General features: G+C 39.9%; 1 protein-coding gene across 1 annotated transcript in view; it reads left to right on the top strand.

The window, feature by feature from the left end:
* SORCS3 (sortilin related VPS10 domain containing receptor 3) overlaps positions 1-14,015 on the top strand; it is a 613,431-nt gene that overhangs the window by 399,191 nt on the left and 200,225 nt on the right. The window lies entirely within an intron of this gene.

Raw genomic sequence — 14,015 nt, 5'->3', positions numbered from 1 at the left:
AACAGGAAATTAATCCTCCTCTCCCATCAGAAGGCATTTTTATTAACTTACGTTTCTTTAATTACGAGTACTATTTTACCATATTAAAGCAAATTCGGAATCCATTTGTCTTATGCAGTTCTCTATAATCATGAGATTCTTCAGTCTTGCTTCCTTCAGCAGAAATAATAGATAAAGGAATAGGAATGAGAAAGCATAGAGCAACATATATAATACATTAAGACATTTTTAATTAAAAATAAAAACAAAATTAAAGCACTTGAACGTAGTGCCCATTCACAACTTATCTCAAAAATATTATTTCAATGTCCCTTAAAAAGCAATGCCTGTCATTTATGCCTACATGACATCTAGATCAGTTGAGGATGGTGATGTTGGTGCTGACAACTACCTTGGACATGTACAAAGTCACAGTAACAGCACAGCAAACCAACCAGTCCCTTTTGTATCCAAAAAAAAACTATGTCCAGATATAAAAACAATAACTGCCTATGCATAAGGTGATAATCCACCAAGTCCTAGTGTGCACAGTTCAGTGGTGATAGGAGAGAAAATGAATTGGTTTCAACTCCACACCTGGTCTAGCCTTCCTATTTTTGCCTTTTGTAGACTAAGATTTATTTCATCCATAACTCTTATTATAACTATTATTTGGTCTGCCTTTGGAACTATTAATCTTTTGCAGTAGACTAAGGCAAAACAAAAGCAGTATTTTCCTTTGAAACTCTAGCAGCGTAGTATACCTTTGCTCAGCTGAAACAGACCAATGTCTCAGTAAGCCATTAGAGAGAGAGAGAGAGAGAGAGAGAGAGAGAGAGAGAGAGAGAGAGAGAGAGAGAGAGAAGAACCCTCTGTTTCTGGAATAAACTTGAGATGGTAAGGCACTGGCCAAGGAGGGAGGAAGCAGAGTAGAAGGCATGAGCCATGCCACCCTTGCTGAGAGGGTAAGTGGACAGAGAGCAGCACTTTCCTGTCTTAGGCAGAGAGCCAGAAGGGACTGTTCTGGCTGCTGCTCCTCCACGCCTTTCTTCTGTGGGGCAGGCAGAATAAATCCCCAGGTCCTGATAATTGCATTTCATCTCTCTTCCACTCTGTGCTTCTTTCATATATGCCCCCATGGGGAAATATAAAAGTTAGTGCCCGTGCCAGCTAGCCAAGTGATAGCTGAGCATTTCGTTTTTGCAATTATCACTTCTTTTCTTCTGATGCATAATTGCTGTGATTATTCTTTTAGGTGTCATAGGAGTCACAGAGGAAGAGCTCATAGTTTTTTGTCTATTTTTTTTTAATCAAAGACAGAATCCAAGGTTACCTAAGGCTTTTAACCACTTGCGTTGAAAGTACATGGTTGGTATATGTAACAGTCATATCTTCTATTTTTTTGAGAAAATTCAAGGTATTAATTGCTCTGGAGAAAGGGCAAACCTTGGCCATAATGTGCTGTATTTAATCTGTGTTTTCCACAAGCATCCAATGGTAAGCGTATCTGTCTTGCAGTTGCACAGGGCCACTGAAAGGGAAGTGAGACTCAATAGTTTCAATCTGTGCTTTAGATATTTAATTTGTGCACTAGAAGTCTCTAACACAACATAATTAGTAAATACCTTAACTCCTGTGCTTATTATCAGTCTCTAAGGGATGACCCATAAGTCATTCATTGTTTTGCTGGTGCATAAATGTGAATCCCATGTATGAGGGGCTATGTGCTCATGGGTATTGATGACAGCTCAGTGGAACGATTTACTTCTCAGAATCCATACCGCACGCCCAGTGTTGTTTTTGCCACTCTTCTTATGAATTGATAAAAATAAAACCAAACAAGGAAATGTTCTAAAGTGACTTCTTTAGGACAGAGGCTGCTGTGTGTCATGCTGAGATGGTAGCGCACACTGGTGGGAAGAGACATTGAAGTAGAAGTCAAGGAGACTTTTCACTTGTAGTTTTCAGACACCAGGCGATGATTGCATGACACATACGAATTGTTCTCTATTACCTGAGTATACAGGGAGTGCAGGTTACCAGCCTCACAAATGAAAAGATGACAGAGATGGTTTGCTGCCTGAACAGTGACCCAAAATTCTGTATAATGTTGGAGCATCATCTTCAGCCTTCTGGCCCAGTATATCTGACAGACAAATTTGTGAGGCAGGAACTATTGGGGACTTGCTTACCCTGTCTTGGTAGAATTTGGCCATCGACTCTGCCTGCATCCAAGCTTGTCCATTTTTAGGCAGGATTCTGTTTGTGGTAGAAATGAGGACATTTTGCTCAGTGGCTGATTTGCCACATTTGAAGCCACCTCCGCCATCTCCATAAGGAAGTTCTTAGGTAATTAATTTTATTCCTTTTCAAGTCTCTGATGGGGTTGAAGATCAGATAGTTTAGTTTTACAGTTAAGCTTAGTTGTTTAGGAGTTACGATGTTTTTAGGTCTAGATAGATGTTTTAAGTTGATAATGATGAGATATGATAGATATTGATTTACATTCAGAATTTTAGACTCATCAAGATAGGAAAGATGTTTTCTTCAAGGCTGCCAAATACAAATAGCCAAAACACTATGAATATAACATATATATAATTCCTGATTGTGCTATGGTTCTTCTTGCTGTAGGTAGTTTATTGTATATCTGTGTAATAATATAAATGTATATGTAAAAAATATTTAATAAAAATTTTGTAAAGAGAAGAACTTGCTACTATATAAAAAAAGAATTATTCCCTTAATATTGCTATTTATAATTGGGCATTTGCAAATGTCTGAGGGGTAGATTTTCATGAGTGACAGCTTTTCTCATGCCACCTTCAGTTGATGAAATCAGAAGCTTAGAGAGAAATTTGGGGGCAAGGGTGCACATTGTGTTACAGAGGTGATTCCTATCAGAACTGCTACAATGGTTATTATTGCAATGTTTGAGAAAGGGCTTTGTGAATTTCCTCATTAGCTGAGCCCTGGATGTTTGTAGGATAGTGCACGGTTTGACGCATATTAACTGGTGCCACAATTAAGTGCCTCCGTAGTTAAAACAGATGATCTAACCAGATCAAACGAGGTCACCTAGGAGTCTTGTGCTGCAGGATGACCTAGCATCAGTCATGCTTCAGAAGGAGAGACAACTGACTCAAACGCTCCCCCAAACCCCCCCCCCCCCGTTTACTGGCTGTTTATTCACTTGTTACCTGGGCATCTCTGGGCCTGTGTAATGCTCCCTCTCCACCATCCCACCTCTCCATCATCCCGGTGCTGTAGAAATGGGAATTCACAAGAGCACACGAGGAGAAGTACATTAATGTTTTCTTTCCCCTCTTCTTAAACTCTGTGTGTGAAGAGTTAGTCAGGTGGAAAGTTTGTCTGCTCAGTTCCCTTTCTCTGCTTTTTTCTGTTGTTTAATTCCACTGAGATGGGAGCGGTGCTCCTGGAAGAAACTGAACAAATAGGCACATTCTTCAGTAGGAGTGTGTGTGTGTGTGTGTGTGTGTGTGTGTGTGTGTGTGTGTGTGTGTTTGTCTGTTTTCTGTGCACCCAGTGTGAACATGTGTGGCTCATCGCTTCTCTCTGTGGTCCTGCACTTTCCCTGGATGCTCACCCTCTGTGGGTATCTTTAAATGAGATGATGTGCGTACCAGCTTTCCTATGTTCTCTGGGTATCTAGTGCCCCTGATTTCCAATAGGACCCTTGTGTGCCATCTTGTGAAAGGATAAAAGAATATCTCCAGTGTGCCTTCTACAGACCTTGTCTTCTTCTCTCTTTACTTATTCTGTCTCCAGAAATGACAAGATGTTCTTTGTTGTCACTACAAGAAAAATTCCAACGAATAATTACATGCTGTGGTGACATGGATTTCAACTCTGCTATTTTTGCTAAGGGTACTTGGATAATAACATAGACTGGTTAAAAGTCCTTTAAGATGTGAGCTGATATAGGCATTCTGGATAACACATGTTAGGGGATGCAAAGAAAGGGCATCTTAAAGATTGCTACTCTGATGCCTGACTACAGGCTCAAGAGTGACTGGTGTGTAAGGGGAGATGTGCTTGGATCATGTCTACAGTGTGTTAAATATTGACCCACAATGCTTATCTCTTTCTGAAAGGCCACCAGGGCCAGTGGGAAGAACAGGAAATGACCTTAAACCCCTACCCAGATCTAGACAATGGACAGAACACTCTCCACAGTAAAGTGGAGAGTGGGATATTACGTTCTCACACACTCTGGTGCCTCACCTCTGACCATGTCCCCTGGATGGGGAGACCTGATGGCACTCAGAGGAAGGACAGCAGGTTACCAAGAAGAGACTTGATACCATATGATCATATAGAGGGGGAGGTAATCCCCCTCAGGAACTGTCATAGGGGAGGGGAATAAGGGGAAAATGGGAGGGAGGGAAGAATGGGAGGATACAAGGGATGGGATAACCATTGAGATGTAATAAGAATAAATTAATAATAATAAAAAAAATGGAAAAAAAAAGAAAAGACAATAAAACACACAAAACAAAGTGGTGGACAAAACAGAAAAAAAAAAAAAAAAAGAAAAGAGGCCCCTCCTGCTGTGTGTGCCCAAGGTCCTAGTGAAGTGTTCTTTAAGGAAGGGACAGTGAGATGGGAAAAATAGATTGTTCTTATTTTAAACCTTGCCATTCAAATATTACTCAAACCGTATATATTATGATTTGGTTCGTTGTTGTTGTTTGTTTTGTTTTCTCTTCTACCTATGTCGTATAACAGCTTGAGCTCATTTACAGCTAATTTGTTTCCTCCTTGTGGCAGGCAGCCTTAGGTATGCCTCCATGTAAGGATCTTTGCCTTCTGGTAGCCTGCCCTTCCTCTCCTTTAGTGCAGGCTGGATCCTGGAACCAGGCTGCCAGCAGAATAGTTTAGTGTTAGCTAGGAACTGACTGCTACTCTCGGACATGCAAATGAGCTTTGAAGTAGATCCCTCACCAGCCAGCCACTCCTTTGAGACAGAAATTCTGGCTAATACTTCTGAGACACTCTTAGGAGGTACTCTGCGCATGGTTCCCAATCTGGAGCCGCAGAAATAGCTGATCATTTATTGGTTTTAGCTCCTATCTTTGGTGATTTGCTGCACCCAAGTAGCTAGCCACTTATTTTTTTGAGTGTGTATTTTAAGGTTATAATCTTAGAATTCTGTGGTCATAGGCTGCCCTGTGCCCATACACTACTTGTGTCTCTTTGATATCAAACTCGAGGCTGCTCTGCTTGAGTCTTTCTATATGGTTTTACTAGATTGAAGTATCTCTAGGTCTGCGTGGTCTGATTGCCTGATTCTCTAACTCTGTAGTTTTAAGTTTAGTTGGCAGACTTGAGAGCTATGTTCTCAGTCTGAGACTCATTTAATAATAAGCTTATATTATTTTGGATTTGACAGCATAATTGAATTTTTCTGATAATATTTTTGAATATATATGCATTGAGGGAGAGGAGAGAGAGAGAGAGAGAGAGAGAGAGAGAGAGAGAGAGAGAGAGAGAGAGAGAGATGTGCACACCTACCCGTTCAGAGATATACTAATTTCAGTTAATGCACAAGCATCTCATTTGTCTATATTCCAGACATCTCTCATGGTCATATGACAGCTGATCTATAAGAAATGTAAGAGAATCAAGAAATGAAAATAGAGAATAAATGCCTTAAGGTATTGTGGCTGGAGTGTAGGCTTAAACCTATGATCTAAGTGTGAACTCTGATGATCTCACCATTCTAAAGCAGTGGTTCTCCACCTGTTGTTCATGATTCCTTGGAGGGCAGCATGTCACATATCCTGCATATCAGATATTTACCTTATGATTTGTAACAGTAGCAAAATTACAGTTACGAAGTAGCACCGGAATAATTTTATGGTTGTGGGTCACCGGAAGATGAGTGACTGTAATAACGGGTCACAGAACCAGGAAGGTTGAGAACCATTGTACGTAGCCTGCACCTTGCAGCAAAAAAACAGTCTCTTTCTATTCAGCTAAGAACTCATTTTAAGTGTGGATCATGATTCCTGAAGAACCAGCTGCCGAGTCATCCTTAAGCTATTAATGCATTATCTCTCACAGAGACAGAGTTAAGGAATGGGCAGAATGCCTTGAAATTGCGTCCTGGAAAAAATCAAGATCTTTTCAAACAAAGTTAACATTACAGGCTGAATTTTTGATGCCGTCTCCAAGTGTGCCCGCACGATTTTGCAAACATAGTCATTTGTAATCTCAAGTAATGGGATTCAGGCATCGACCTGATATAAGGGATCGGATTTAGAGGCCCTCTGCAAAGCAGGGTATGCCACAAATAATATTTAATTCAGCTCTCCCTTACATATTTAAGATGGTGCAGCAATTTAAAAATACATTATATTCAAAATAATACATGCAAGGTCAGGAAGGGAGATATGAAAGCTTAGCTTGCAAGCAGAAACTAGTTTTTACTTTGCTGATGGAGGCCACCCATGCTGTGTGGCTACTGGAATCTTGGATGTAGGAGAACTGAGCAAAATTCAGTGTTCAAAAGATGTACACTGTGGTCAGCTAGTCAGCTAGTGCCCTGAGGAATAGAGCAGAAATACCCCCACATAGAGTAGCGTCTTTGACGACTGATTTTCCTGGAGTCTTATAGCTTATGCAGTACATGCAGGCTACGTGGGGAAGCTGAAAACATCAATGGCAATGAATTGTTCGGCAGTTTGATGAGTAGGGAACAGGTCCAGAAGGAACTTACAGAGAGGAAAGGAAGAAGTGGAGCTAAGCATCTCAGTCACAATCTAACAGAGCTAAGGGGTGGGGATTATTTACAGTGCAAGATCTGTACAAGGCTGTGGGTAGGAGAAACTGCCCCACTTCTCACCAAAGAATTCTGAGGGTTTAATCCCACTTGCTTGAGGGCCATGGGTTAGTCAGTCAACCCTCACAACCTATCACTCACTGTGAGTCTTAAACAGCAGACTTATTTTTTTTTCCATAGTTCTAGAGGCTGAAGTCTACAGAGTACCAAAATGGTTGTGGGCGCACTCTTCTAGCTCATAGAGAGGGACCTTATCTAAGTTTCTACTCAGTCAGAAGTGTACTAATTTCAGTCGAGGCACAAGAATCTCATCTCTCCACGTTTCAGACACTAATTATAGTCATGATGGCTGTGGTGTAAGAAACGTAGGAGAATCAAGAAGTGAAACTATGGAATAAACGTCTTAAGGGAATGCGGCCAGAACGAATGCTTAAAACTTTGATCTGAATTTGAACTCACTGTTCTAGAACAGTGGCTCTCAACCCGTGGACTCTGATAGCACTGTCTGTAAATGAATTCCTTCCATGTGGAAGGGCTCATCCTCCAATTACAACCTCAGCTCCAAGCCACACCCATAAACGTGGGTCACCTCTTCAAAGGCTGGGCTTCAGCATGTAGACTTGGGTGACACAATTGGGTCCATAATGGAGAATAGAACATGGAGGAGCTTGGAAAGGAATGAAGAAAAACCTATAGAAAGCTCTATCAGGGAGATTCCTGCAGCAGAAATGGCTGTGGCTCATAGATGATGAAGAGGAAATGATAGAAGGAGAGAAATGTGCCTTAAAAAAAAACTACAAACGAAGCACATTAATAATTTTTTTTTGGTTGTAGACATAATAAAGCTTTTTTAGATATTCGATAAAAAGTCAGAAAATCAAACAAGGCACTAATTTTAATTTCACTGTCCCACAGATACTTAGAAAAATCATATATGTCTTCCTACCAGAGTAGTACTAATACTGTGTTTAGAGTTTTTTTTTATCTTGTTAGAATGAAATTAAATATTTTTTTTGTGTGTGTAAAGTTCCCGGTTCTTCCTAAATATATTTAAAACTTGCTTTGTGTTTAATTGGTGGGATATAATGATTTACTAATTATTTGTCATTATATTGATCTTGCTTCTGTAGCTTTACCCTTAAAAAATCATTAAAATGTTTTTGAAAACTTCAAAACAATTATCTTAGCATTTATTATTATTTTATGATGGATTATTAGAAACTATATATACACACATATATAAATTATAATAATAAACTCTGCTTCAGTAAGTTTGGACCAGTTTCTACTATAAAAAACCCACCATTTTATGATTTCTTATGGAAATTAATTTTTAAAGTAATTAAACTTAATATGCAAAAGGGATTCCCTTTGCTTTAATTTACATTTCTTATCAGAGTGGTGAGTGTGATGTGTTTTCATTTATCATTTATCCTATTTTTCCTATGTGGCCATCTGTTCTAGCTTTTTCTTCATTATGGGTTCTTTCAAAGTATTATCTCTTCTTTTATTTCATTATTGCCCCTAACTTATCTTTCAGTTATTAATTGTTTTATGACATTTAGCATATTTTTATTTGAAAGGGTCATATTCTCAAATCTTTTCATTTATCCCATCAAAATGTCCTCTCTGTTACTTTTAGATTGTTCTTTGGCTTGTGATCTTAAGGGTAGTAATTTATGTCATTTTGAAATGCAATACTGGTTTGTTCAATCATATAAATGTACTGGTATATGATGGGTAATACATGACATAGGTAGGCTGAACCATCATCTACATTATGGTTTGGAAAGCATCTACTAACCATCAAGTATTTCACTCTATGGCCGTATAATAATTTAATAACTTACTAAATGATCATATTAATGTACATTTTAACAAATTATGACATTCTAATTTTGTTAAGTAAAATAAAGTATGAGGAACACTTTTCAAATTAACTATGTGCCCACATGTTAGGCAGTTTTCCTCTGATATTTTTTGTAGGGGAGGTATTGCCAGAGGTCTGGGACTTTTGAGGTTGGTGACATTTTTCACCTGTGCCCCAAAGCTAAACTATGTTGCATTTAGTTACTGTTTGTGATGAACACAGTTTCTGCCTGGGTGAATCTTTCCCACAAATCCTGACAACATAGGAAAATATTTTAATTTTGAAATAAAAATCTCATTGTAATTTGGAAGTTATTTGGAAAATTCAAAGAAGAAGGTTATATTTTCATATTCAAGATTTTTGTTTGTAATAATTATTTTTATGATTATAATATAATTTGATCACTTCCCATTTCCATTTTCTCCCCCCTAAACCTTCTCATGTACCCCCTTACTTTTTTCAAATGTATAACCTCTTTTTCTTTGCTTCATGCACGTGCACACTGTGTGTGTGTGTGTGTGTGTGTGTGTAGTGCATGCATTCTTAGATAAATAAATATGCCCTGTTCAGTATGTATAATGTTGCCCGTATCTATATGATTTTAGGGCTGACCATTTGGCATTCAATAACCAATTGATGCGCTCTTCCCTGGGGAAGACTATTTCTCCCACTCTCATCATTGCTTAGTGGCCTGCCGTTCTTCACCTAGGGTTGAGGCCTTGTGAACATTCTTTCACCCACATTTGCAGGTCTGTCTTGCTTAGCTCATGTTTAGGCAGCAATGTTGGTAGGACTTCATGGGAGAGCTTCTAGTAAGTCTAGAAGACAGAATCTCACAGCAAGCTCCCTGCTCTTCTGGCTCTTACTGCCTTTTCTTCTTCCCTCTAAATGTCTACGAGTTTTCTTGCTCAGTTATGTGCCAAAATGAATTAGGAGCGATCTTGTGAAGTTCCCTGCGCTGCCTGGTTTTATTTAAATTTGGTACAAGCTAGAGCTATCTGCTTGGAGGGACCCTCAACTGAGAAAAATGCTTCCCTAAGGACCAGCTGTAGGGCATCTTCTCGATGAGTGATTGATGAGGGAGTGCTCTGCCCACTATGGGTGGTGCCAGCGCCATGCTGCTGCCGATCCTGGGTTCTGTAAGAAAGTAGGCTGAGCCATGGGAAGCAGGCCGGTGGGCAGCACCCCTTCATGGCCTCTGCATCAACTCCTGCCTCCAGGGTCCAGCCCTGCTTAAGCCCTGACTTCCTCCAGCGACAGAGTCTGACCTGGAAGTGTAAGACAAATAAACCCTTCCCCCCGCCCCCCAATTTGTTTTTAGTCATGGTATTTCATCACAGCGACAGAAACCCTAAGGCCTTCACAAATTTCCCATTTTTGATAAAACATTGATTAGGGTACTGATTATTGAAGTCAGATTTTTGGCTACTTTATTGGATTTTTTTTTTTCCTACCTCCCTGCACCACTCCATCCTTTCTGACATCCTGAGACTAGTTAGGAGAGAAATAAGGTTAGAAGTGAAAGGGGATGTTGGTACCAGAATTTAAAGTCTCTGTCTTCAGATTGACAGGAATGACCTACATGGGGATAGATGATGAGCTGTATCTATAATTTGCCGGAGTCTGTGTACAAAGGATGCCCTAAGATCTTGAAAACACACAGAACAATATTCCTGAATCTGGTATCAGAGTAGTAGGAGAACTCTAAATTGGAAGTGATGTGACTTTGGGAAGTTGCCCCGAGTCTCTATATCCAGTGGTCCACCAGCCAGAAAGGACACACTTGGTACATGCCTCCCGCCTCTACTTGAGTCTCTCCAATCTGATGCGTAAGTTTTTAATACGAATCAACTATGATGTTAATAATAAAATAACAAGTTATAAGAGGATAACTGGATGAAATTATTATCTTCATTAATTTAGTAATCAGTGAAGCAAACTATCTTTGAAATTATGTAAATCTGGTCCATCCACTTAGGCATTTTTACTCCATATTCAGATCCTAAGGTACAATATTTTGGGTCTGGTTTTCCCATAATCAGCATGTAGCTTATTATTATATTTGTAGCTGCTGTTTTCTGAGGAAAACATATTTTTGGCTTGATGCCAATAATAAAATACAAAAGGCTGCAAGCTGAAGGTCATCTTGTGTCAGGGACAGAACCTCAGAGATTGACAAGAAGTGGTTCCCATCATATGTAACACAAAATGGTATAAAAGAAACTGTTACAATAATGAATAAAAAAGCATTAGCTTTGAGGAACCTTAAGAAATAAAGCTGAGGAAGTTGACCAAATGCAAATGGTGCTGTGCCTCAGATGCAGGGGACGGCTAGGGCCTAGTTCTCCTGGTTGATGGAGAATATCTACTTCTTATACAGAGGAATGACAGGCTGTTCATATTTTTAGGAAGATTTGTTAGCATTTGGTTCTTCCTGGAGATTCTCATGTGTGTTTTCTGGTGCATCTTTGAAGTGGAAGATGCTTTTGTTTTTCTCATGATAGATGTTAACTTCCTAAGGCATTCTGGTCCCGAGTTCCATTCGCCATCAAAGTATTATAGAAATGTAAGCTTTACAAGCATGCATTTCAGGCTGGGCAAGTGACTCAGTGGGCAAAACACTTGCGATAACAGCATAAAGATGTGATTTCTGAGCATGAGACCCCACAAAAAGCTGGCTACATCCCTGTGATCACAGATCTCTCATGCTAAGGTGGAAAATGGGAATCCTGCAGTCACTGTCTGTCTGTCTCTGTCTCCCCCACCACATAGTTAAGAAAAAAAATGATAAATTTAAAAATATATACCTCACGCACATTTACTTAAAAAGATACATTTTTGTCCATATTGATACATTAGCTTTAAAGAATTTTATTAAAGGCAATCATTTTAACACAGCACTTTAATTATTGTGTCTTCTAGTTTTGTACACCTGCAAATAAATTCTCTGAAAATTATAGCCAGAGTGCATCGTTATTATGTCTTTTTTTTAAAGCTGCACTTAAACCTAAGCAGTTTTATGCATGCACAGTATTCATGCAGATGATTTGGGTGGTGGCAGAATAGCCCATTGAATTGATGCATTCTTATTTTTATGGAAGGACTAGGTAGAGTTTGGGGTGGAGAGGATTTTGGGAGATTATCTGCTCTAATGATTTCTCCAACAGTGCTCTTGGAAGCTCTCTCTAGGGTCTGATAAATAGTTCCCGAGACTACGTGAAGCTCAGAGAAGCCTGTGGGGTGTGCAGTGGATAGGTCCTGAGCCCTCATCTTTCTCTGGCTAGAACTACCCAGATTCTTAATTTGTTTTACATACCACACTTCAGCATAAGATTTCTTTTAAAGACCGAAGAGCATTCATTAAAGAAGCACATGAAGTGGAGGTGTCTGGGAGGAGTCGGGGAAGAGGGATGCGTGATATCAAAATATAATGTATGAAATTCACAAAAAAACACTAATAAAATGAGGCACATAAAAAAGACAGATGGAAAAATTGGGAAATAAATGCGTTTTCATCTATTTTTTATTCTATGGAAGGCACATATGGGTAGGACGTTCTTCACGTTCTCTTAGCGATGCTTCTCACACCAGTCTGAGATGTTTAGTTCCACTTGGAAGGTGTAAGTGGTTTCCATACTCAGTTCACTGTGAGGGTGATGTAAGGACAGCACCTGTGACCGATGGCCCTATCAATGGGCCACTGTGATCTGGCAAGTCCATCTGTTTGCACTCACATGGACATGCTTCCGGAAAATTGAGCAGTAATCAAGAGCGGTAAGGGAGGAGAGGCTAGGAGGCCATGGAGGCGGGGATGACGGCACTTAGCACAGTGATTGCTCACCAACTCAGGTTTGTTTTATTCAGAAATGGACTCCTTTATTAGGAGGCTCCCTCAGGCTGTCAGACATTTTCCTCTATTAACATACCGCTTTCAATCACAGTGCTTTTCTCCCTCTATATGTATTTGTATGTTTGTAAAGCTAGCTACTGAAAAGTAATGCCATCTTGTCTACCTTTGCTAGAAAACCCATGGTATTGCTCCCAAACCAGGAAGTATTCTTCACCTTTGGGCATCTCATTCTCATCTGATCTTTAGACAAACAACATGAATGATAGATAGATAGATTAAGGACTTTCCTTGTCTTTTCCATCTCCCTGATGGCAAGTCCTGTCATAGCCAGGCATTCTCCAACCTTTAACTTAGCAAGGTTGCAGAGAGCTGTCAAATCATTTGTGCAGTGCTGTTAGAATGGAGGCAGGGAGAAGGGAGAGGGCAACCCCCTGGGGAATCCTTGCTTTGCCCACTCAGCAGTTTGGAGAGATGCATCGGGGCGGCAATGTTGAAAAGGTCAGACGTGTAACCAGTGCGCTCTATAAAAAGGCACCAACGTGTGCAGTAATTGCTAAAGAGTCGACTTAAGACACTGAGGTTGTTTCAGTGGGATGGCCATGCACTTTTTCTAGTAGTTCTTGGAACGAGAGAGTCTACTTTGTGCATCCCCTAATACCACTATCCTCATCTGATAAGTGTCCTTTAAAGAAGTAACTGTGAAAAGCAGTTGTCCCTCAGAATCCATGGGTCCAATCATCCTGTATATAAAATATTATAATGTTTACCTTCAACATCTTTACTAATATTGTACGTAATGTCTAGATTACTTCTAATATCTAGGATAATGTAAACACTGTATAAAATACTGCTATATTGTTTTAGAGGACCATGATAATAAAAATAGTACGTAGGCGACACAGATGCAGTTTGCCCCTGCGCATTGTCAGTCTGTAGTTGCGTCAGTCTGTAGTTGATGGAGCCTCTAAGTGCAGAACTGGTGGACATGGACGGCTTACTGCTGAGCAGAAGGTTGCAGTTCCTGCCCCTCTATTGTCTTCCTCCAGAAGAGATTGAGCACACACATTTTATAAATGTTCTTTTTTTCTTCTTGTACTCTTTTATTTTGGTTTCAACATACTATCGTATTTTTAGGACTTTTCCAGAGCTGAGAAGAACTCAAACTAGGAAGAAAAAAGAAAATCCATGGCCCCTAAGTGTAGCAAAAACACTTGAGTAAGAGCCAAAGCTGCTTGTTTCTTTCTCATTTCACCTCTGCTGTGGGGTTGCTGAAAGCTTCTCTGGCTTTCTGATGGCCCCTTTGTAAGCCTCGCAGGCCAGGGTGAAGGCTGTGTCAGCCTTTTAGTCCCTACTCCCATCGGGAGTCCCATCCTTCACAGCGTGGTGGTGAATCTTTTGTCAGATGAAGTTGGTAGAGATGTCTTCCATCCCTTCAATGGTCCACAGCAACCTGGCTTATCAGGTGGTATTCAAGGAAGAAGATGTGTTCTATTGACATGAACCACCTGTAG

The sequence above is a fragment of the Acomys minous genome (genome assembly GCF_964271855.1).
Source record: "Acomys minous genome assembly, chromosome: 2".
In the NCBI taxonomy this organism is placed as follows: Eukaryota; Metazoa; Chordata; class Mammalia; order Rodentia; family Muridae; genus Acomys; species Acomys minous.
The sequence above is the reverse complement of the archived record's forward strand: the minus strand, read 5'-3'. Positions and strand labels throughout refer to the sequence as shown.